The 26,258-nt window shown below is 35.9% G+C and overlaps 1 protein-coding gene across 1 annotated transcript in view; it reads right to left on the reverse strand.

The window, feature by feature from the left end:
• Positions 1-24,642, reverse strand: part of PALLD (palladin, cytoskeletal associated protein) — a 414,827-nt gene extending 390,185 nt beyond the window's left edge. Inside the window, exons 1-2 of the mRNA XM_080831100.1 lie at positions 24,530-24,642; positions 579-690 (exon numbers count right to left, since the gene is read on the reverse strand). The gene's annotated coding sequence lies outside the window, so the exon portion shown is untranslated. The remainder of the gene's footprint in view (positions 1-578; positions 691-24,529) is intronic.
• Between the last annotated feature and the right edge of the window lie 1,616 nt (positions 24,643-26,258).

Raw genomic sequence — 26,258 nt, forward strand, 5'->3', positions numbered from 1 at the left:
TTATTCAGTTTTGAGAAAGAAGGACATCCTGCCACTTGTAACAAACTTGAGAGCACTATTCTAGGTGAGGTAAATCAGATGGAAAAAAAACAAATGTTGCATGATATCATATGCAGAATTTTAAAAAAAGTTGAAGTCATAGAAACTGAGAGTAGAATGGTGGCCACTAGGGGATGGGGGTAAGGGGATAGGACATATGTTATTTAATGGTGCCAACTTGCAGTGAATAGTAAATAAATCCCTAGAGAGCTAATGCACATTATAGTGAATATAGACAATATTGTATTATAATCAAACTTTCTGAGACCAGAACTTAATTATTTCAGCCACTAAAAAAGATAATTATGTAATGTAATACAGATGTTAATTATTCCTGCAATGGCAATTATATTATAAATATAAATGTATCAAGTTAACATGTTGTATACTTCAAATTTATCCCATTATAGGTCAAAGATATTATAATTAAAAAAAAAAACTTAGAGAAAAATGTATCGTCTTTGTATCAATCAGAAATCAACCACCAAGACAGAATCACTAGGTTCTATATATTAAGAGAATTATTACAAATATTTTACTTTATAGAATTACAGAAGCTCGTAAAGCTGTGTCTGGAAGACTGGCTCTGCATTCAGCGTTAGAGCTTGCCATCATCAGGGCAGCCAACTGGGAAGGAAAGTTGGATGGAAGCTGGAAGAGAGAGAAAAGCAGCTGGAACTCACAAGCCTAGGAGACAATGAAACCCCTATAAGCTCTTGCTGTCCCTGGCCGTGGTTGCACAGGGGGCCTTGTAAAACCAGGGCTCTCAGGAGCCTGAGAAGCTCAAGGAATAACCAGGAAGTTTCAGGCCCAGCCATTGCCCCACATCAGAGAACGGAGTCAGCAGCTCAGTGGTCAAAACATGAACAGCAGCATTCTCAGATGAGCTGCTGCCTCACTACTGCCCACCAAATCTTTGTTGTTGATGCTTTTGTTGTTTAGATTTGAAGATTTTTCCAGTATTATTGAGATAGAATTGACATATAACTTTGTATTAGTTTAAGATGTACAACATAATGATATGTATATATTACTAAACGTTTACCACAATAAACTTACTTGACCTCAAAAAAAAAAAAACCTGCTTATATGGTGAAAAAGAAAATAATAGTTCTATAGCATATATGGTTTGGGTTTAATTTGCAACCCATTATTGCTGCTAGAACATGCACATGGTCTAGGGAAAATGCACATTCAACGTGGATGAACAAGAGAGGTTTCCAGGTGGCCCAAACTCACGGGAAAATCATGCTTCAGAGATTTTCATGTCAGTCAACAGCCCACAATTAAAATGTTGTAATCAAAAGAAATATAATTACAAACATCCCCATTATTTCCCTGAGATTTAATGTTTTATTTCAAACAGTGCTTTTGGTAATTCTATGCTGGTGTAATAGACACAGAAAGTGAAATACAGTGAAAAGAACTAATTATACTGTCTTTAATGAATAAAGAAGTGAGGTAAACATTACCAAGTTCCATTAAACATTAACAAGTTCCAATTTAGCAGGTAGAATTGAAAGATTTTTGAAATTCTGAGGAATAAAGTATTTTCCTACATCTTTAAATTTTCTCTGTCCCCTGTCTCTGTCCTCGGAAGAAATTTGAATTGCTTGGAAATTCTCCTTTTCATCTTTTTCCCTTTTGTACATTCTTCATCCATTATTAATAATTTGACTTTAAACTCTGATAAACCAGAGCCATTTTCCAATTTTTTGAAATTTGCATAGGCCTACCTTCTTCCCCATGGGAGAAATGGCTCTTTGTTGGCCCTGCATGTTTTATAGTTTACTATTTCTGTTTTTCTATTTCAAACTCCAGTTTATCCTTAAAAACATTATGTAATTTCACTTCCTTTTGGTGCTGATTCCTCAGTCAGTGTAATTCTCTCTTTCTTCCAAACATGACACTTTGCATAGCATTCTCCTATAACATTCATCTTACTGAATTACTAATATGAGTTAGAGAACTCTTCATCCATTAGACTGTGAACTGCTTGAAAGAGATGTAACTGACAGTCTTTGAATGGCTAATGCTTGGCACAGTGTCTGGGTCATGGCAGATGATGGAGAGAAACTGCCTGGTACTTGAAACATGGATTGAACCCTAACTAGGATTTGATGGGAAATAGAGCCATACAAACAAAGACATGAGGCACAAATGTCTCATTCCCTGCTTGCTCTCAGCCATTCAGACCTCACTGCAGCATTTCTCTGGGACCTGCTGTCCTCAGTGGAACATTGTTCTGCTCTTTACCCTGCTGTTTCATCTGTCTTACCAATAGTTACTCATCCCCTGGGTTCTGTTCTCCAGTAAGAACTTGATAGAGCAATCAGTGCTATATATTATTAGCTGTTAATGTGGAAAATATAAAATGCACATTACATGCTCATTTCACTAATACAAGACAGTGGTAGGTCTGACACTGCATTAATAAAAACCTTATCTATAAAGACATCTATTTTTGTTTCTCAGTACCTGCCAAGAAAGTTTCTCATGAAAAAATTCAGAACCAGAAAAACATTTATTTTGTTTTCTTGGCATTCCTACTATTAGACAATCACAATTCTGTAACCTTTGATGATGCTCTTTGGCATGGATGTTACCAAGCTCAGAGTTAAATTTTGAATCATAGAAATATGATTATTTTTAGTCCCCCCCCCCCTTTTTTTAGCTCTCTTTCTCTCTTTACTTATTCAGTCAGCATATTTTTTGCTGAGTGCCTACCATATTAGGCTCCTCTTCTACAGGTTGGGGATATAGCTGTAAGACTCCTCTGCCCTAAGGAGTTAACCTACTAAAGGAGAAAAGGCAAAAGTAGGAAATTGAGATAATGTCAGGTTCTCAATTTGGTCTTGGTTTGGTCTTAAATCTTTTAATTGATTTTGGACAACTGCATTGTTCTTTTATTGCGTGCAGTCTCAAATCATATTTGAAAGTTAAGGTACAAATGAAACAAAACAAAATAAAACAAACCAGTAAATACAATAAGATGCATAGTTGTATGTTAATATTGGTGTTTTTCAGACCCGTTATGGAAGGCATGCTGCTGGCGGGAGGGTGGCACTCACAGGAGGAGGATACCCTCAGGCTTGCTGTGCTTTAGGTTCTTTCAATTTGTACCATGCAGGCAGCTGCAGGTATCCTCACGGTGCTCTGAAGGCAAATTCTTCCAGGTGAACTCTGACATTTATGCATGATATTTATGCTAAACTTAAGGAAATATTTGGTGAAGCAAGGTTTAGGAAGGTTAGCAAATACTATGAGGCATTACAGATTTCCTTCCACCTTGAACTTCAGTGACAGCTTATCAGCATCTTGACTTTCCCAAGCAAATATTGCTTTCTATTGTAAACGTCCATGGTCACCTATTTTGTTAAACCCCCGTGGCATATTTCATTCATTCGAGGGAATTTGATGCTACTTAATTTATAGATTATTTCTAAGTGTAATTTTATGGTTTACAGCTTTTCCCTGAGTTAATATCGTTTGAATTCTGCCAGACTCTCAAGATCTACTATGAAATATGAGTTTTCATTGAACTTTTTAAATTTCATTTGTCTATCACACATTTTAACACAAGCAATTTTATCATTAAATTGTCATGGAATTACTTTCCTAGTATTTGGGAAAATATTTATTGTTGAGTTCCTGAATGTAAATATAAATATATATGATTTACAACATACATGAATGTATAAATAAAAGAAAAGAGAAAAGAGAGACAAATTTAGAAATTATAAATAATATTTGTTTTTTGAGTTACTGACTTTTGGGGATAATTATGTGAAAACCAGATCTATGGTAACGAGGAAAATCCTCTTTTTTGCCAGCAAAAAAATTCTTGTGGGACACCCCCTGCAGGATCCTTATGACGCAAGGCACTCTAGGCTGTTGACAGTAAAGATCTCCCTGGCTAGAGAGGAGGAAGACTTGGCATATGCATGAGAAACAGCAGAGTCTAGTAGAAAGAATTCAATTACAAACAATACAAGCCAGCCCTGAGAGTTTCTTATACAACAGCTTCCGAGTGTTGCACATTGCCTACTTTCACAGAATGAACTATCTGATCCTCAGAATAACTGATGGGGTTATCATTATTTCTCTTCTTATTTTTATTATTTCTGCACCCAAAACTTCAGCATAAAAACATTCAATTATTTGGCTAAAGGTGAACTGTCAGGAAATGGCAGTTTTAGGGTTGAATCCTGTATTTAACCACAAAGTTTCCTTTTTCTGTTGAGGATATTATGGCTATTTACTTTAAGAATTTAGATAAGGGGAGAGCATATGCAATCTGTTTATGCAAATCCTTGTAGAGACATAGACAAGCTACCGTGATTTTGAAAGAAAAACTGTTTGATGCTAGAAAAAGGCTGACTGGCACTAAGGGTATCTCAGTATCTCATACCACATGAGCCAGGTACTTTGTTTATTTAGAGAAGGAGAGAGTGTGTGGTGGGGGAGAGGGGAGGTGGGAAAGGTCAGAAGGAGAGGAAGAGACAGAATCTTAGGCAGGCTCCATGCTCAGCGTGAGGCCTGACCAGGGCCACGGTGGGTGGGTGGGTGGGTGGTGGTTGTGGTGGTGGTGGTGTAGGTCTGGGGAGATGGGCTAGATCTCACAACCCTGAGATCATGACCTGAGTTGAAATCAAAGAGTCAGATGCTTAACTGATTGAGTCACCCTGGCACCTGGGTGTAGTAACATTTCAACAGGCATTTAAAAATGCATATGTATTACCTCAAAGATAGAAATGTAGTGATCCAAAGGGCACCTGCACCCCAATGTTTATAGCAGCAATGTCCACAATAGCCAAACTATGGAAAGAACCTAGATGTCCATCGACAGATGAATGGATAACAATGGAATATTAAACAGACATTTAAAAAAAAAAAGAATCTTGCCATTTGCAATGACATGGATGGAACTAGAGGGTTTTATGCTAAGTAAAATAAGTCAATCAGAGAAAGACAATTATCATATGATCTCACTGATACGGAGAATCTTAGAAACAAGGCAGAGGATCATAGGGGAAGAGAGGAAAAAATGAAACAAGATGAAATCAGAGAGCGAGACAAACCATAAGAGATTCTTAATCTTGGGAAACAAACTGAAGGTTGCTGGAGGGGATAGGGAAGGGGGGATGGGGTGACTGGGTGATGGACATTGGGGAGGGTGTATTGTGGTGAGCACTATGTGTTGTGTAAGAGTGATGAATCACAGACCTCTACCCCTGAAACAAATAATACATGATATGATAATTAAAAAAATAAAAACATAAATGTAATATTAAAGAATTTATAGTTCATCATAAAGGGATTTGGAGAGCAGCTGCCTAGTGGAGGAAATTTTTGTGCTTGAACTTGAAATTTGACATAAGCATTTAGCTCTGTCTTATTTTTATGTTAAAGTAGATTATTAATCAGTTAATATCTGACCCTATTAAAGAGGCATAATGAAACTTTAGAGATGATAGATATGTCTGTTACCTTAATTGTGGTAATGGTTTCACAGGTGCATGTGTATGTCCAAACTCATGAAGTTGTTTACATTAAATAGGTTAAGTTTTTTGTATATCAATTATACCTCAATAAAGTTGTTAAAAAATGGATATGTAGTTAGAAATAAATACATGAAAAGGTTGGAAGAACATGTACCAGATAATGTTGATTATCTTGTGATAGGGCTTGGGCAGAAATAGGGTTGAGGGGTGGGACATTTAAGAAAATTTTTTGTTGTTTATTCCATATTCTTTGAAAAATATTAAAAAACCAGTTAAATTGAGTGATTTTACAATTTAAATTAACCATTTTAATTCTGTTTATTTTCATAATTAAACAATTTCTAAAAAAGTACAAAAACTGTTGGTACAAAGGTTCTTTCAAAATAAAATCTACACTATGAAAACAAAAGTTAAAAATACTTAAAACTGTTTTGTTGTTTTGGAATCACAGGCAATTTCTAGACCAAATTTCTTCCTTTCATTTTTTTAAAAATTTTTATAAAACTTTCATTTATTTTTTTTTAAATTCTGTATAATGAGCATATGGTGTCATATTAGTTTCAGGTATAAAATATAGTGATTCAACAATTCTCTACTTTCTCAGTGTTCATCACAGTAAGTGTACTCTTAATCCCCATCACTTATTTTACCCATCTCCCACCACCTCCCCTCTGGTAACCGTCTGTTTGTTCTCTATAGTTAAGAATCTGGGTTTTTTTGAAAAACCGTATAAACAACCACAAAACCAGTAAGAAAATGGCAATAAATATCTATCAATATTACTTTGAATATAAATGGACCAAATTTTCCCATCAAAAGACACAGGGTGATATAATGGATAAAAAACAAGGTCCATTCACATGTTGCCTGCAAGAGACTCATTTCAGACCTAAAGACATCTGCAGATTGAAAGTGAAGGGATGGAGAAATATTTATCATTCAAGTGGATGTCAAAAGAAAGCCAGAGAATCAACAATTACATCAGATAAAACAGACTTTAAAATAAAGACTATAAAAAAAGGAAAGAAGGACACTATATAATAGCAAAAAGGACAACCCCACAAGAAGATAAAACAGTTGTAAATATTTAAGCACCCAACATGGGAACACCTGAATACATAAACTACTAACAAATATAAAAGAACTATTTGATAGTAACACAAATAGTAGGGGACTTTAACCCCTCACTTACATTGATGGACAGATCACCAAACAGAAAACCAGTAAGGAAACAGTGACTCTGAATGACAGACTAGAACAGATAGATTTAACAGATAAATTGAGAACATTCCATTCTAAAACAGCAGTACACACATTCTTTTCAAGTGCACATGGAACATTTTCCAGAATAGATCACATATTAGGCCACAAAGCAAGTCTCAACAAATTAAAAAAGATTGAAGTCATATCATGCATCTTTTATGACCACAGTGCTATGAAACTAGAAAACAACTACACACACACACACACACACACACACACACACACACAATCTGGAAAGACCACAAATACATGGAGGTTATATAACATGCTACTAAACAATGAATGGGCCAAACAAGAAATCAAAGAAGAAATCAAAAAGTACATGGAGATAAATGAAAACACAATGGGTCCAAAATCTTTGGGATGCAGCAAGAGTGGTTCTAAGAGCAAAGTTTATAACAATACCTGTTTACCAAGAAGAAAAAAAATCTTAAATAAATAACCTATTCTTACCCTAAAGGAGCTAGAAAAGGAAAATCAAAACAAAACAAAAACCCACCTGAAACCAGCAGAAAGAAGGAAATAAAGATTAGAGCAGAAATAAATGATATAGAAACTAAAACAAACAAACAAACAAAAAAACCCCCAAAACCAAAATAGACCAGATCAATGAAACAAGGAGCTGTTTCTTTGAACAGATGAAACTGATAAACCTCTAGCCAGACTCATTAAAAAAAAGAAAGAAAGAAAGAAAGAAAGAAAGAAAGAAAGACAAAGAAACAGACAATAAAAACAATAAGAGTCTGGGTCTTTGTCTTTTTTGTTTGTTTTGTTTCTTAAATTCCACATGAGTCCAATCATATGATTTTTGTCTTTCTCTGACTAAATCATTTCACTTAGCATTATATCCTCTAGATCCATTCATGTTGCAATGTTGCAAATGGCAAGATTTCATTCCTTTTTTAGGGCTGAGTAGTTCATTGTATATATATACCACCTTTTCTTTATCCACTCATCTATGGATAGACACTTGTGTTGTTTCCATAATTTGGCTACTGTAAATAATGCTACAATAAACAGTGGTGAATATATCTTTCTAAAGTCTTCTTGTTTTATCTGGATAACTACCTAGTAGTGGAATTACTGGATCATATGGTAATTCTATTTGTAATTCTTTGAGAAACCCTCTGTACTGTTTCCCACAGTGGGTGCACCAATTTGCTTTCCCACAAACAATGCATAAGGGCTCCCTTCTCTCCATATCCTCACTAACATTTCTTCCTTACTGTGTTTTTGATTTTAGCCATTCTGACAGGAATGGGGTGACATTATGGTTTTAATTTGTATTTCCCTGACAATTAGTGATGTTGAGCATTTTTTCAGGTGTCTGTTGGTTATCTGTAGTTCTTCTTTGGAAAAATGTCCATTTATGTTTTCTGATCACTTTTGAATTGTTTTGAATCTGTTTTTTGGTACTGAGTTATAGAAGTTCTTTATACATTTTGATATTAACCACTTATCAAATACATCATTTGCAAACATCTTCTCCCATCTTGTGGGTTGTTTTTTTGTTTTGTTGATGGTTTCCTTCACTTACAAAAGCCTTTTATTTTGATATAGTCCCAATAATTTAATTTTGCTTTCAGTTCCCTTGCCAAAGATAACATATCTAGAAAAATATTTCTTTGGCTGACATCAAAAAGATTACTGCCTATGTTTTCTTCCAGGAATTTTATGATTTCATGTCTCACATTTCACTGTTTGCCTACAGTTGTTCAGTTTTCTGAAAACTATTTGTTGAAAAGACTGTCTTTCTCCCATTATATATTCCTGCCTCCTTTGATGTAGAATAATTGACCATATAATTGTGGGATTACTTTTGGGCTCTCTATTCTGTTCTGTTGATCTGTGTGTCTATTTTTGTGCCAGATCATACTGTTTTGATTACTACAGCTTTGTAGTACCTCTTAAAATCTGAGATTGGGATACCTTCAGTTTTGTTTTTCTTTTTCAAGATTGCTTTGACTACTTGGGGACTCTTGTGGTTCTATGTAAATTTGAGGATTATGAGTTCTAGTTCTGTGAAAACTGCCATTGGTATTTTGGTAGGTATTGCATTAAATATGTACATTGTTTTGAGTATAATGGATATTTTAACATTTGTACTCCCAATCCACAAGCCTGGGATATTTTACCATTTGTGTTATCTTCAATTTCTTTGATCAGCATTTTATAGTTCTCAGAGTACAGGTCTTTCACTTCCTTTATTTCACTTTCTTTATTCCTAAGTATTTTATTATTTCTGGTGCAATTGTAAGTGGAATTGTTTCCTTAATTTGTCTTCCTTCTATTTCATTATTAGTGAATGGAAATGCAACAGATTACTATATATTGATTTTATATCCTATAACCTTACTGAATTCATTTATCTGTTCTAATAGTTTTTTGGTTCAATCTTTTGGGTTTTCTATATATAGTATTAGGTCCTCTGCAAACAGTGAAAGTTTTACTTCTTCTTTATCAATTTGGGTGTCTTTTATTTCTTTTTTGTTGTCTGACTGCTGTGGCTAGGACTTACCAGAACTATGTCGAATAAAAGTGGTTAGAGTGGACATCCTTGTCTTGTTCCTGATCCTAGAAGAGAAGCTCTCAGTTTTCTACCATTGAGTATGATGTTAACTGTGGGATTTTATATATGACCTGCATTATGTTGAGGTATATTCCTTCTACATTTACTTTGTTGAGGGTTTTTATCATGAATGGATGTTGTACTTTGTAAAATACTTCTTTTGCATCTATTGAGATAAACATATGTTTTTTGTTCTTTCTCTTGCTTATATGATGCATCATGTTGATTGATTTGTGAATATTAAACCACCCTTGCATCCCTGGAATAAATGCCACTTGACTGTGATAATTTTTTTTTTAATGTATTGTTGGATGCAGTTTGCTAATATTTTGTTAAAGATTTTTGCATCTATGTTCATTAGAAATATTGGCCGGTAGTTTTGTTTTGTTTTGTTTTGTTTTGCAGTGTCTTTTATCCTTTTTGTATTAGGGTAATGCTGGCCTTATAGAATGAATTTGGAAACTTTCCTTCCTCTACCATTTTTTGAAAGAGTTTGAGAAGGACAGGTATTTACTATACTTTTTTTTTTTTTAAAGATTTATTGTTTTTAGAGAGAGAGAAAAAGAGAGAGAGCACATGAGCAGGGGGAGGAGCAGGAGGAGATGGAGAGAGAATCATCAAGCAGACTCCCTGCTGAGCATCAATCTCAAAGGGTCAGTCTCATGACCCTGAGATCATGTCCTGAGTCAAAATCAAGTCAGATGCTTAACTGATTGGGCTACCCAGGTGCCCTGATATTAACTATTCTTAAGTCTTTAGTAGAATTCACTTGTGAAGCCATTTGTTCCTGGACTTTGGTTTGTTGGGAATTTTTTCATTACTGATTCAATTTCATTGCTAGTAATTGGTCTGTCCAAATTTTCTATTTCTTCCCAGTTCAGTTTTGGGAGAATATTTCTAAGAATTTCTCCATTCCTTCTAGGTTGTCCAATTTGTTGGCATATAATTTTTCATAATATTCTCTAATGATTGTATTTCTATGATGCTGGTTTCTGTTTCACTTCTGATTTTATTTATTTGCATCCTCTTTCTGTTTCTCTGTCTCTCTTTTGATGAATTTGACTAAAGGTTTATCAGTTTTATTGAAGAAAAAGCTCCTCGTTTCATTGATCTGTTTTAGTGTTTTTTTTTTAGTTTCTATTTCCTTTATTTCTGCTCCAGTCTTTATTATTTCCTTCCTTCTACTGGCTTTGGGTTTTGTTTGCTCTTCTTTTTCTACTAACTTTAGGTGTATGATTAGGTTGTTTATTTGAGATTTTTCTTGGTTCTGAGGTAGGCCTATATTGCTATAATGCTCCCTCCTAGAACAACTTTTGCTGCATTCCAAAGATTTTGTGTTTTCATTTTCATTTGTCTTCATGTACTTTTTTGATTTCCTCTTTGGTTTCTTGGTTAACCCATTCTCCATTCATTGTTTAATAGCATGTTACATATGCTTCGTGTATTTGCGGTCTTTCTAGATTTTTTTCTTTTGGAGTTCTTTTCTAGTTTCATAGTGTTGTGATTGGAAGAGATGCATGATACAACTGCAGTCTTTTTTTGAATTTGCTGAGACTTGCTTTGTGGCCTGTATGTGATCTATTCTGGAGAATTTTCCATGTGCACTTGAAAAGAATGTGTATTTCTAATTTTGGAGGGAATATTCTGAATATATATGTTAGATACATCTGCTTCAAAGTGTCATTCAAAACCACTGTGTCTTTGTTGATTTCCTATCTGGATGATTTATTCATTGATGTAACTGGGGTGTGAAAGTTCCCTACTATTATTGTATTATTTTAATCTCTTCCTTTATGTTTGTTAATAGTTACTTTACATATTTGGGTGCTCCCATGTTGGGTGCATAAATATTTACAATTGCTCTATCTTTTGTTGGATGTTCTCTTTAGGATTATGTGATGTCGCTTTTTGTGTGTGTTTTTTTTTAAAGGTCTATTTTGTCTGATATAAGTGTTGTCACCTCAGCTTTCTCTTTGCTTCCATTTACATGACAAATTTTTTTCTAGGCCTAACTTTCAACCTGCATGCATCTTTAGGTCTGAGAAGAGTCTCTTATAGATAGTATATAATTGGGTCTTGCTTTTTTATCTATTCAGTCACATGTGTCTTTTGATTGGAGCATTTAGTCCATTTGCTTTCAAAGTTATTATTGATAATTTTTTCCTTTTATTAAAATAACTTTCTAGGCCCGAGGGAGGAGTCAAGATGGTGGAGAAGTAGCAGACTGAGACTACATCAGGTAGCAGGAGATCAGCTAGATAGCTTATCAAACCATTGCAAACACCTACAAATTCAACGGGAGATCGAAGAAAAGAACAGCAATTCTAGAAAAAGAAAATTGTCCACTTTCTGAAAGGTAGGACTGGCAGAGAAGTGAATTCAAAGTGACGGGAAGATAGACCATGGGGGGAGGGGCCGGCTCCCAGCAAGCAGTGGAGCAACGGAGCACAAAATCAGGACTTTTAAAAGTCTGGTCCACTGAGGGACATCGCTCCATAGGCTAAACTGGGGTGAAGCCCACACGGGGTCAGTGTGGCCCCAGGTCACAGAAGGATCGGGGATGTCTGAGGGTCACAGAGCTCGCAGGTATTAGACCGGAGAAGCCAGCTACAGAGACAGAGCCGAGGAGTGAGCTCTCATCTCGGGGTTACCTTGAACCGGTCGCAGGTTGGGTGAGCTGGGAGTGTGGCCAGAGGCCAGGGAGACAGGAGTGATTGGGTTCTTTTCTCTGAGGGCGCACTGAAGAGTGGGGCCCCGAGCTCTCAGCTCCTCCGGGCCAGAGACTGGGAGGCCGTCATTTTCATTCCTGTCCTCCAGAACTCTACAGAAAGCATTCAGGGGACAAAAGCTCCCGAAAGCAAACGCGAGTGCCAGCGGATTACTTAGCCCGGCCCCTGGTAAGGGCGGTGCAATTCCGCCTTGGGATGAACACTTAAGACACTTAAGAATCACTACAACAGGCCCCTCCCCAAGAAGATCAACAAGAAATCCAGCCAAGACCAAGTTCACCTACCAAGGAGAGCAGCAGAATTCCAGAGGAGGAGAAAGCAAAGCATGGAACACATGGCTTTTTCCCCATGATTCTTTAGTCTTGCAGTTAATTTAATTTTTTTTAAATTTTTTTCTTCTGCTAATTTTTTTAACCTTTACCCTTTTCTTTTTTAACATTTTTTAAGTAGTTTATCTAATATATATATATATATATATATATATATATTTTTTTTTTTTTTTATATTTTTTGTTAAATTTTTTTTTTCTGAACTTCTTTTTATCCCCTTTCTCTCCCCCATGATTTGGGGTCTCTTCTGATTTGGTTAAAGCACATTTTCCTGGGGTCTTTGCCACCCTTTTAGTATTTTATTTTCTCCTTCATATACTCTTATCTGGACAAAATGACAAGGGAGAAAAACCACAAAAAAAAGAACAAGAGGTAGTACCAAAGGCTAGGTACCCAATCAATACAGACATTGGTAATATGACAGATCTAGAGTTCAAAATGACGATTCTCAAGGTTCTAGCCAAGCTCGAAAAAGGCATGGAAGATATTAGAGAAACCCTCTCTGGAGAGATAAAAGCCCTTTCTGGAGAAATAAAAGAACTAAAATCTAACCAAGTTGAAATAAAAAAAGCTATTAATGAGGTACAATCAAAAACGGAGGCTCTTACTGCTAGGATAAATGAGGCAGAAGAAAGAATTAGTGATATAGAAGACCAAATGACAGAGAATAAAGAAGCTGAGCAAAAGAGGGACAAACAGCTACTGGACCACAAGGGGAGAATTCGAGAGATAAGTGACACCATAAGACAAAACAACATTAGAATAATTGGGATTCCAGAAGAAGAAGAGAGAGGAGAGTAGAAGGTATATTGGAGAGAATTATTGGAGAGAATTTCCCTAATATGGCAAAGGGAACAAGCATCAAAATCGAGGAAGTGCACAGAACCCCCCTCAAAATCAACAAGAATAGCTCCAGACCCCGTCACCTAATAGTAAAATTTACAAGTCTTAGTGACAAAGAGAAAATCCTGAAAGCAGCCCGGGAAAAGAAGTCTGTAACATAAAATGGTAAAAATATTAGATTGGAAGCGGACTTATCCACAGAGACCTGGCAGACCAGAAAGAACTGGCATGAGATATTCAGAGCACTAAACGAGAAAAACATGCAGCCAAGAATACTATATCCAGCTAGGCTATCATTGAAAATAGAAGGAGAGATAAAAATCTTCCAGGACAAACAAAAACTGAAAGAATTTGCAAACACCAAACCAGCTCTACAGGAAATATTGAAAGGGATCCTCTAAGCAAAGAGAGAGCCTAAAAGTAGTAGATCAGAAAGGAACAGAGACAATATACAGTAACAGCCACCTTACAGGCAGTACAATGGCACTAAATTCATATCTCTCAATAGTTACCCTGAATGTTAATGGGCTAAATGCCCCAATCAAAAGACACAGGGTATCAGAATGGATAAAAAAACAAAACCCATCAATATGTTGCCTACAAGAAACTCATTTTTGACCCGAAGACACCTCCAGATTTAAAGTGAGGGGGTGGAAAACAATTTACCATGCTAATGCACTTCAGAATAAAGCTGGGGTGGCAATCCTTATATCAGATCAATTAGATTTTAAGCCAAAGACTATAATAAGAGATGAGGAAGGACACTATATCATACTCAAAGGGTCTGTCCAACAAGAAGATCTAACAATTTTAAATATCTATGCCCCTAACATGGGAACAGCCAACTATATAAACCAATTAATAACAAAATCAAAGAAATATATCAACAATAATACAGTAATAGTAGGGGACTTTAACATTCCCCTCACTGAAATGGACAGATCATCCAAGCAAAAGATCAACAAGGAAATAAAGGCCTTAAATGACACACTGGACCAGATGGACATCACAGATATATTCAGAACATTTCATCCCAAAGCAACAGAATACACATTCTTCTCTAGTGCACATGGAACATTCTCCAGAACAGATCACATCCTGGGTCATAAATCAGGTCTCAACCAGTATCAAAAGATTGGGATCATTCCCTGCATATTTTCAGACCACAGTGCTCTGAAGCTAGAACTCAATCACAAGAGGAAATTTGGAAAGAACGCAAATACATGGAGACTAAACAGCATTCTTCTAAAAAATGAATGGGTCAACCAGGAAATTAAAGAAGAATTGAAAAAATTCATGGAAACAAATGATAATGAAACACAACGGTTTAAAATCTGTGGGACACAACAAAGGCAGTCCTGAGAGGAAAATATATAGCAGTACAAGCCTTTCTCAAGAAACAAGAAAGGTCTCAAATACACAACCTAACCCTACACCTAAAGGAGCTGGAGAAAGAACAACAAAGAAAGCCTAAACCCAGCAGGAGAAGAGAAATCATAAAGATCAGAGCAGAAATCAATGAAATAGAAACCAAAAAAACAATAGAACAAATCAACGAAGCTAGGAGCTGGTTCTTTGAAAGAATTAATAAGATTGATAAACCCCTGGCCAGACTTATCAAAAAGAAAAGAGAAAGGACGCAAATAAATAAAATCATGAATGAAAGAGGAGAGATCACAATTAACACCAAAGAAATACAAACAACTATAAGAACATACTATGAGCAACTCTATGCCAACAAATTTGACAATCTGGAAGAAATGGATGCATTCCTAGAGACATATAAACTACCACAACTGAACCAGGAAGTAATAGAAAACCTGAACAGACCCATAACCAGTAAGGAGATTGAAACAGTCATCAAAAATCTCCAAACAAACAAAAGCCCAGGGCCAGATGGCTTCCCAGGGGAATTCTACCAAACATTTAAAGAAGAACTAATTCCTATTCTCCTGAAACTGTTCCAAAAAATAGAAATGGAAGGAAAACTTCCAAACTCATTTTATGAGGCCAGCATCACCTGGATCCCAAAACCAGACAAGGATCCCACCAAAAAAGAGAATTACAGACCAATATCCTTGATGAACACAGATGCAAAAATTCTCACTAAAATACTAGCCAATAGGATTCAACAGTTCATTAAAAGGATTATTCACCACGACCAAGTAGGATTTATTTCAGGGCTGCAGGGTTGGTTCAACATCCGCAAATCAATCGATGTCATACAACACATTAATAAAAGAAAGAACAAGAACTGTATGATACTCTTAATACATGCTGAAAAAGCATTTGACAAAGTACAGCATCCCTTCCTGATCAAAACTCTTCAAAGTGTAGGGATAGAGGGCACATACCTCAATATTATCAAAGCCATCTATGAAAAACCCACCGCAAATATCATTCTCAATGGAGAAAAACTGAGAGCTTTTCTGCTAAGGTCAGGAATACGGCAGGGATGTCCATTATCACCACTGCTATTCAACATAGTACTGGAAGTCCTAGCCTCAGCAATCAGACAACAAAAAGAAATTAAAGGTATCCAAATCGGCAAAGAAGAAGTCAAACTCTCACTCTCCACAGATTATATGATACTATAAATGGAAAACCCAAAAGACTCCACTCCAAAACTGCTAGAACTTGTACAGGAATTTAGTAAAGTGTCAGGATATAAAATCAATGCACAGATATCAGTTGCATTTCTCTACACCAACAACAAGACAGAAGAAAGAGAAATTAAGGAGTCTGTCCCATTTACAATTGCACCCAAAACTATAAGATACCTAGGAATAAACCTAACCAAAGAGGCTAAGAATCTATACTCAGAAAACTGTAAAGTACTCATGAAAGAAATTGAGGAAGACACAAAGAAATGGAAAAATGTTCCATGCTCATGGATTGGAAGAACAAATATTGCGAAAATGTCTATGCTACCTAAAGCAATCTACACATTTAATGCAATCCCTATCAAAATCCCACCCATTTTTTTCAAAGAAATGGAACAAATAATCCTAAAATTTATATGGAACCAGAAAAGACCTTGAATAGTCAAAGGAATATTGAAAAAGAAAGCCAAAGTTGGTGGCATCACAATTCTGGACTTCAAGCTCTATTACAAAGCTATCATCATCAAGACAGTATGGTACTGGCACAAAAACAGACACATAGATCAATGGAACAGAAGAGAGAGCCCAGAAATAGACCCTCAACTCTATGGTCAACTAATCTTTGACAAAGCAGGAAAGAATGTCCAATGGAAAAAAGACAGCCTCTTCAATGAATGGTGTTGGGAAAATTGGATGGCCACATGCAGAAAAATGAAATTGGACCATTTCCTTATACCACACACGAAAATAGACTCAAAATGGATGAAGGACCTCAGTGTGAGAAAGGAATCCATCAAAATCCTTGAGGAGAACACAGGCAGCAACCTCTTCGACCTCAGCTGCAGCAACGTCTTCCTAGGAACATCACCAAAGGCAAGGGAAGCAAGGGCAAAAATTAACTATTGGGATTTCATCAAGATCAAAAGCTTTTGCACAGCAAAGGAAACAGTTAACAAAACCAAAAGACAACTGACAGAATGGGAGAAGATATTTGCAAACAACATATCAGATAAAGGGCTAGTGTCCAAAATCTCTAAAGAACTTAGCAAACTCAACACCCAAAGAACAAATAATCCAATCAAGAAATGGGCAGAAGACATGAACAGACATTTCTGCAAAGAAGACATCCAGATGGCCAACAGACACATGAAAAAGTGCTCCACATCACTTGGCATCAGGGAAATACAAATCAAAACCACAATGAGATATCATCTCACACCAGTCAGAATGCCTAAAATTATCAAGTCAGGAAATGACATGCTGGCGAGGATGTGGAGAGAGGGGAACCCTCCTACACTGTTGGTGGGAATGCAAGCTAGTGCAGCCACTCTGGAAAACAGCATGGAGGTTCCTCAAAAAGTTGAAAATAGGGCTACCTTATGATCCAGCAATTGCACTACTGGGTATTTACCCTAAAGGTACAAACGTAGTGACCCGAAGGGGCATGTGCACCCAAATGTTTATAGCAGCAATGTCCACAATAGCCAAACTATGGAAGAGCCTAGCTGTCCATCAACAGATGAATGGATAAAGAAGATGTGGCACATATAGACAATGGAATACTATGCAGCCATCAAAAGAAATGAAATCTTGCCATTTGCAACGACGTGAATGGAACTAGAGGGTATTATGCTTAGTGAAGTAAGTCAATTGGAAAAAGACAACTATCATATGATCTCCCTGATATGAGGAAGTGGAGATGCAACATGGGGGGGTTAGGGGGTAGGAGAAGAATAAATGAAACAAGATGGGATCAGGAGGGAGACAAACCATAAGTGACTCTTAATCTCACAAAACAAACTGAGGGTTTCTGGGGGGAGGGGGGTGGGGAGAGGGGGGTGGGGTTATGGATATTGGGGAGGGTATGTGCTATGGTGCGTCCTGTGAAGTGTGTAAACCTGGTGATTCACAGACCTGTACCTCTGGGGATAAAAACACATTATATGTTTATTAAAAAATAACTAACTAAATAAATAAAAAATAAAAACAAAACAAAACAAAACTTTCTAGGCCCAAAGTGGAGCCACTCCTGCCTGGGTTCCTCACTAGGATATTGAAACTTAGATAACTTTTGAGACTTGTAAATGTTCAGCTTAACTAAAAACATGATCAGTCAATCCCCAAATGCCAAACCAACTCTGGGTTTTATTTGTATTTCTTTACTCTTTCTTACTCAAACAGGGATAACTAAGTGGCTCTTACCAAGATATTTTCTATTTTTCTCTTCCTTGTTCTTCATTTTTTATCCTATAAAGGTTTTCTGGCTTTCTACCCCATTTTGCAGTTCTCTAAAAGGAAACTGTCCATTTACTGAAGTGTTTAAAGAAAATTTGTTTTATTACCTAAATTATCTAGTTTAATCATTTTTTAACAGTTTTTGTGACAAGGATGGAAACTAAAAGTGTAGGTAATGGCCTATAGGACAACAAGATGCTGCATAGGTGCCTTCTGAACCTTTTGAATTCTCTGTTCCTCTCATTGTTACTGAGGGCTGTGGGTAAGTCACTGTCAGACTTGAACTATGACAGTGTTCAGTTGTCCCTTGTGTTCAGCTCTCTGATCCAAACTTTATTTTTAAAATGTTTGTTTAAAAAAAGTATACACACACATACACACAAACATGCACACATACACACAGAAAAAGCATATGTAAACAAACAAACAAATCACAGAAAGGTTCTGGAAGTCCTGTAAAGGTTCTGAGATAGTTATATTGGGAGTCTACAATGGGTGGCAGTCATTCGGGGACTCACAAAGACTGAGGTGAGTCCACAGCATAAATTACTTGGGTTCTTGGGAAAATAAGTTAAGAAATTCAGACTGTTTAGACCATCAAATCCAAAATGTAAGTAGGAACAAGTAAAAGCCATCAGGGTATCTGCTGCTATAAAGATAGCTTGTGAAATGAATAATACATCTATTGCTAATGACAACCTTGTAAGCCAAAGCCTCAGAAGTGGTGGGGAAGGGTAGAACTCTTAAAAGCTGTTATTGGCACTTAGCTCCTAATTCTAGGACTCCCAGACTAAGATAAATTGGTCATGGAATGAGTTACCCACCAACCTCAAGAAAATTTTGTGAAATGAGGCAATTTGAAAACACCACAAAACTCCCAACCTAGTGGCATATACCTCTTAGGTTTTATTTTGTCTCTGAGAGAACCAAGACTTAGCTAAAGAAATGGGATTATCAAGATTCAAAGAATTGAACACACTACATTTTGGCACACCTCCTTATTTAATGTCTAAAAACTATGGTCTTGGAAACTGTAGATATCTTTAAAAAAAAATAAGGTAAAATCTTACTGAAACAACTTAGAATTACAATGGCCGTTATGGGGAACATTCCAGTTAGACAAGATCATTCATATAAGAAGTGTCTTTGAAAGCAAGGACCCCAAAATCCACAAACAGAATAAGATACCTATTATAATTGGCATGAAGAAGTCCCCAAAATGGTTCAAGATTCCAAACGGTTTCATTGAAAGATTCATTGCAAAAGGCTGGTGAAAAATTATCCTACTTAATCTGAGTACTCAGTCTATTAATTCACCATCTGAACCACTTTTCTACTCTGAAGAGACCACAAGAGTGTAAACCAAAGTCCCAATTATTGGCCTTGTAAGTGCAATAGACCCAAGGCTAGAAACTTAAAACACTTTGGGCCTTTCCTGTTGTATTCTTACCGTAATCAAAACTCTGGTCTAGAAATTGATGTCTCACTTGCAATTAACTGGGACGCTGGAAAAATGATTGCTCCTGAAGGTTTTGACAAGTTCTTGACACCAACCCAAATACCCCCAAGAGGGTCTCCATATGGGCCCCTCCCAGGGTTGACGGTCTCTAAGAGATTTTCCAGTCAACTGCTACTAGTTATCCCTTAAACCACCGAGGTGAAACTAAACTAAAATCAATAGAAAACCTTGCAAAATTCTGGTAAATACTGGGCTATACTTTCCACTTTAAATGTACTCACTCTGGATCTCACAGAAAGGATTCTGGGAAAACTGGCAGAAGCTGGTGAAGGGTGAAAATTATTACCAGAATCAGCTTCCCTGGTGCTCTATAGTGCCAGTCAGAGAGGAAGGTAAAATTCCCCTCTGACTGGCACAGTTTCTTACTTTCAAATCAGACCCATTGGTTATTGACCCTTTCTCTCCCAGGGACAACTATTGCTTTTTGTTCGTTTTTTTCTGTGTTCTGAGAATTTGGCTTGGCAACTGTCAATTTTGGGGCAACAAAAATATGGTCTGACAGAAATTTGGGCCGTACTCCACTTTGCAGCAGGGGCCTTACTGACTATAACCAGCTCTCAACACTGTTGCGTAAGTCTTACTTTCTTTGGGCTATCTTTAGGAGTGGCTGTGGATCTTGGAACGATCATATCTTTTGCACCCTCTTTGAGGACAACTCTAGGGTCCATAAAGTTGTTCAATATTTTTTTTAAGATTTTATTTATTTATTTGACAGACAGAGATCACAAGTAGGCAGAGAGGCAGGTGGGGGGGGCGGGGGAGCAGTCCCCTTGCTGAGCAGAGAGACTGATGCGGGGCTCGATCTCAGGACCCTGAGATCATGACCTGAGCCGAAGGCAGAGGCTTAACCCACTGAGCCACCCAGGTGCTCCATAAAGTTGTTCAATATTGCCAGCAATATTTACTGTTTGTCCAAGTTGAAACCCAACAAGATATTTGGAAGGATTTTTTAAGTAGTTCTATGGTGAAAAGTTGGCCAAACTGAAAGCTGATATTTAGAGCCTGATAAGAACTTTTTCAAAGGCCTTTTCTCCTAAGATAAAGAAAACTATGTCCCCAGAGGGAAAGAAAAACATTCCAAAGACAAACAGCTCTAAATCCAGAACATGAGAAACTTCTGATTTGTATCTTAAAGATTCCCTATTATAAAGAAGGAAACTGAGGACAATATAATTGGATGGGTGAATCAGTGCCTTGATACGTTCAGACTCTTTGAGGAATTGAAAACAGCTGTACTACCAATTGAGGGCAACTTGTACAACTGGTCTTACAAATTCAGTCTTTGCAAGAACAGAAAAAAGCCCACTTATCCTTTTTACCAATCTCTAAACCTCCCTTATTCATCTTAAAACCCTTGTAGATATTATAAAAATTCTGTACTTAGGAAACAAAAGTCCTTCTTGGAGGAATTTGTATTTTTTCTCTGTACCTTTGAGATGAAAATGTTCTGTCTGATCTCTAGAAACTGAGGCCATCTCTTTGAAACACAAAATTCAGGGAGGTAATTCTTATCAGAAGAGACAAACAAACAAACAAAAAAGGGAAACTGGAAAGGAGGCAAATAAAAAATCCTAAGAGCTTTCTCCACAAATATTAGTAAAAAGTTTCAGCCATCTGAGCAGGTAACTTAAACCTATTTTATCTTCTAGAAACATGATTTAGATCCAAACTGTTCTTTTATAAACTAGTGAGTTTTGTATTATTGTACCTGTCTCATAGCTAAGAATTTTAATGCAAAAGCTATTAAGAGCTCTGTTTGCATATGCCTCTGTGTATATGCATATTCTTGTATGTATGTTGCAGATGAAATTTTTTACCTCCAGATAGCAGTGCCAAAATTAATTTTTTTAAAAGATTTATTTATTTATTTGTTTGTTTGACAGAGAGAGAGAGAGAGAGATCACAAGCAGGCAGAGAGACAGGCAGAGAGAGAGAGAGGGGAAAGCAGGCTCCCCGCTGAGCAGGAAGCCAGATGCGGCCTGATCCCAGGACCCTGAGATCATGACCAGAGCCAAAGGCAAAGGCTTAACCCCCTGAGCCACCCAGGCGCCCCACCAAAATTAATTTGTAAAGAGCTCTATTTAACTGGTTTAAAGAAAATTAAGTGTTTATACAAATCAACTATATTCTCAGATATAAATAAACGAACCCAAATGCTTTTCAAGTTCTCATGATTGAGGACAATCTTCAGAAGAAAAAGAAAAAAGCTAGCTTAAGTTCGTTGGTTTAATTAAAATAGGAATGTCTTTAGGAGTATCAGCATTACATGTAATGGGACATACAACTTTTATTTCACCTGGATTTACAAAAAATTCAAGTAATCTCATGTTATCTCTGTTACATAATTTGAAAGCAAGAATGATAACACGATGGTTACCTACTTAATGACTCATGAAATTTTCATGAATAATCTAAACATAATTGTCAATGAGTAAATTAATTAGACATAAGATAAAAGTTTATAAATGAATTTTAAACAATCATTTTGCTTTATGGTGTGTCTATTTAATTTTAAACAATAATTTTGCTTTATAGTGTGTCTACTTAAGAATAGTTTCGAAAGGCGTGCCTGGGTGGCTCAGTCGGTTAAGCATCTGGCTCTTGATTTTGGCTCAGGTCATGATCTCAGGATTGTCTCAGTGCATTAGGCTAGTGCTGCTGGGTGTGGGGCCTGTTTAAGATTCTCTCTCCCTGTCCTTTTCCCCACCCATCTAAAAAATTTTAAAAAAGATAGTTTCCAAAAACCTTTTGGTAACTTAAAACCTTAAAATTACACTGAAATAAATTAAATAATGAATACGCACTGAGTATCAAATCATTTCCAAATAAAATAAAATACTGAAACATGAATAACTGAACATAGGCTTATCCACTTTTGGCTTCCTTTTACAGAGAAACTAAAAATATTTGGGTCTATTAGTAAACATGTTTTGTGCCACACTGAAAAATTTACTATGAGGAAGAATATACTTTGAGAAATCATAAAATCTATTTATAAATTTTCCAACCCACAGAATGCTAGCATAATAGACAGTCCACAATTGCTTACTTCTTAGTTTTCACTAGAAATAAGGATTCTAAGGGTTAAGAATTCTAATAAGCATATGTCAATTAAGCCACTAGAAATATTAAGGCAACCATCTCTACACAAGCAAACTAGGATGTGTATTTAGTAAGAAAAGGTATGAAGTATACAGATTGTTAAGGGGAAAAAAATAATTTTGTCCTAAAGTAAAACAACAGATTGTTTCAGAATAAGAAAGAAAAAAAGGACAAAATCTGAATGAATATATAAAGTTGTAGAAGATTTGTGGAAAGGAAATCTTGGGAAAGGAATATTATGTGTAGTCAAACTGGTTAAGGTTGAAATGGATTTAAAAAATGAGTTTTAATATCAAAAGTATGCAGGTCAAATATTATTGACCAAATCTGTTTCACTATTCTCTAATGTAACAGTTACAAATTATAGTCAGAGTTACTTTGCTCAATATTTGTTTTCTTTGCTAGAATTTAGCTAGGACATAGCCATTAACTCCAGATAGCTGAAATTCCTGACTGGAACTCAGTTATCACAATACCCTTTGATATCCTCCACACACATATTAATAATGAAGTGGAGTCTTTTGTCTTGTCCTTACATATTTCAGTTGGTATATCTTTAGGAATACATCATATTTTTTGAAACTTGACTAATGTTTTCCCTCTAAATTTTTTTCAATGAAGTAAAGAAATTAAAGTGGTTGTAACGTCCAGTATAATCTAGATACTTACTCTATTATGAAGGATGCTATAGGACCCCTTCAATGTTCAGTTTTAGCAATAAAACAGAGAAGCTCAAACAGAACTAAGACAAGGCCCCTAAGATATAGACCCTAACCCATATTACACACTAGAATGTGAGAGGACTAATTTGTATTCTAGGAATATATAATCACATATTTACAGAGCATTTATTGGCTAACTAAATCTCTTACATCTTGTCCATTGTTACTAATTTGTCAAATAGTCTCTGATTTTTAAAATCTGAATAATCAAGGTGAGCTTTCAAGTTCTTTGAGAAAAAAATATTTGAAAGGATATTTATTATGTAATTTTTATTACATACATGTTGAAACAGATTTTGCATAGTTATCGTCAGGCAATGGACTTGATATGTGGTCACATTATTCAAATTAGAAGGTGATTTGTATTTTTAGCAAATGTTAAAAAAAAAGTAATATGAACCTCCAATCATTCTGTATTAACCTCATATATTGGATTCAAGACAATTTCATGTGTAACTTAAAACATGATATAAAATCATACTGTGATATTTAAATTTGACTGTAGTTTCCCTTAGTAAGCTCTATTTAAAAAATAAGCATGTAACCTTTATGCATAGATATAATTTAAAATATCTATTACGATCACAACGGATTTTAAAAATCTTTGGATTTTTAATAAAGTTGGAAGTATAGTTAACAACTTAAAATGTTACTAAAAACTAAAGTACCTAACTTTAAGCCCTCAGTATTTAGCCTAAGTATGGGTGAGGTTCAAATTAACTGCGTTCATATTTTCTATGAAACATAACACATATAAAATCTTGACAAATGTTGCTCCATAATTACATTTAATACTTTTTGAATTGATAGCACCAATTTAGCATGATTAAGATTATAAGAGAAAATTCAGTTCCTTTACGGCAGAGGTAGAAATAAAGGTAAATCTTATGTATTATCTGCTTTTGGAAAGACTACAAAATCCCCATTAGTTTTTCTCTCCAAACAAAAAAAAAAATCAAGACATCTTCTAAATAGTATTACAATTTCAGGCAAACTGTTATATTTTCAGCTTTAAAAAAAGTTGAAAGAATGTTGCCCTAGTAGTTAGTATATTAAGAACTATCTTACAAACCTTTTTCAGTCCTTGGTTACTTTGAAGACTCTGAAAAGGTGATGGGTTTCAGATGAGCATTTCTTCTTTTCTGGGAGAGTGGAGGTTGGTCTTGCCTATTCATTAAAGACAGCTTGGTCCTTGGTCACTTTGAGGCAACTGTGGCCTCAGACTTGCATCTGTCCTCTTACTCCACTCAACTATATTTGGTAACTGAACTCATGTTTCAGCAGACTGCCACGATCAGGAATTCCAGCAGTGGGCTGGGAAGCAACCCTAGGTCTGAGGACTGGGTTCTTAGAAATTAAAGGCACTAAGTGTAGAAAGAACTATATTTATAGATACAATAAACATAGGATTTACACATATCCCTCTACACTCTGACCTTGTGGCTCAAAACCACCACCTGTCCTTTTAACATATTCTTAATCAATTAAAAGTACAGTATGTGATTCCAAGTAGAAAAAGGGACCTTCATAAGAAATGCTCTTCTTTATTATAAGCTTTTGCTCTGTATATTTAACTTTTAGTCATATGATAGATTATCCTCAAATAGTAAATCCAGTTAACTATTTAAAAATTTAGTCACCTGCCAAATTGAGTGGAGAGTTCCACTATTGTCTTACTTCAAGTTGTTAATTAAAAGTTATTATAGGACTATCATGTGTATTAAAGACATAGTCCGGGGCACCTGGGTGGCTCAGCGGGTTAAGCCTCTGCCTTCAGCTCGGGTCGTGATCTCAGGGTCCTGGGATCGAGTCCCACATCAGGTTCTCTGCTTGGCAGAGAGCCTGCTTCCTCCTCTCTCTCTGCCTGCCTCTCTTCCTGCTTGTGATCTCTCTGTCAAATTAAAAAAAAAAAAAAAACATAGTCCATGGTAGGATTAAATAGGCATAAACATATAGGGAATGAATCTTATAAACACTGCAACACTGAGTTCTAAGCTCAAGGTCTAGCACATTATGAGTATCCAACAAAGATTTGTGTAAGAAATAAGTGTTGAATGAATATTGTTCAGCACAAATAGGAACCCTCTTACAGTTGTAATAAAATGTTTGGTGACCATTTAATTACTTATTTTATAGCATCTCATTGTAACATATTCTAATATTCTGAACTTCCAAATAACAAATAGAACTAAGAAGAAAAGAACGTGTTTCTGTTCTGAGGTCAGGTAGCAAAGCAAAATCTAAGGGGGAAAATAATCACAAAACCTCCCAGTTAAGTTAATTTGAAAATGAAGCTCTGAGTCTTCATATGTCTAAATAATACCATCACACTTGATCCAGTTTCTTATCTAAACAAGTTTTTTCTTTTTCTGATGGCAGAAAACTTATGAAGGTCTGCTCTTAAACTTTTTTTTTTTTACAGGCAAAACCGGTCCTTTACAAACAATTCTTGAAACTGGGTACTATTGTGGGCTGTCTCAGCCATTACATTTATTAATAAGTGTTTTCAAAATTTATATTTCTGGGGAAAAAGCCTCTGACTGATGAATTTGTCTTCTTTTTACTAAAATCCCATAAGATAATAGTAAAAATCCAAAAGGATAAATATTGGTAAAGAAGACAGGAGATGCTGGAAATGGAAAAAACTGTTGGCAAATGGTTAACATAAAAATGAGGGATATAATTACATTAGAAAACCTAAATGTCTGCAGGACATGCTTATGAGAAGCAATAATTAGCCCCACGAAGTCTAGAAAGGCTCAGGAATTGTAGGCACCAGGCCACTCCTTGAAAATTTTAAT

This window comes from Martes martes, assembly GCF_963455335.1.
Source record: "Martes martes genome assembly, chromosome: 2".
NCBI lineage: Eukaryota > Metazoa > Chordata > Mammalia > Carnivora > Mustelidae > Martes > Martes martes.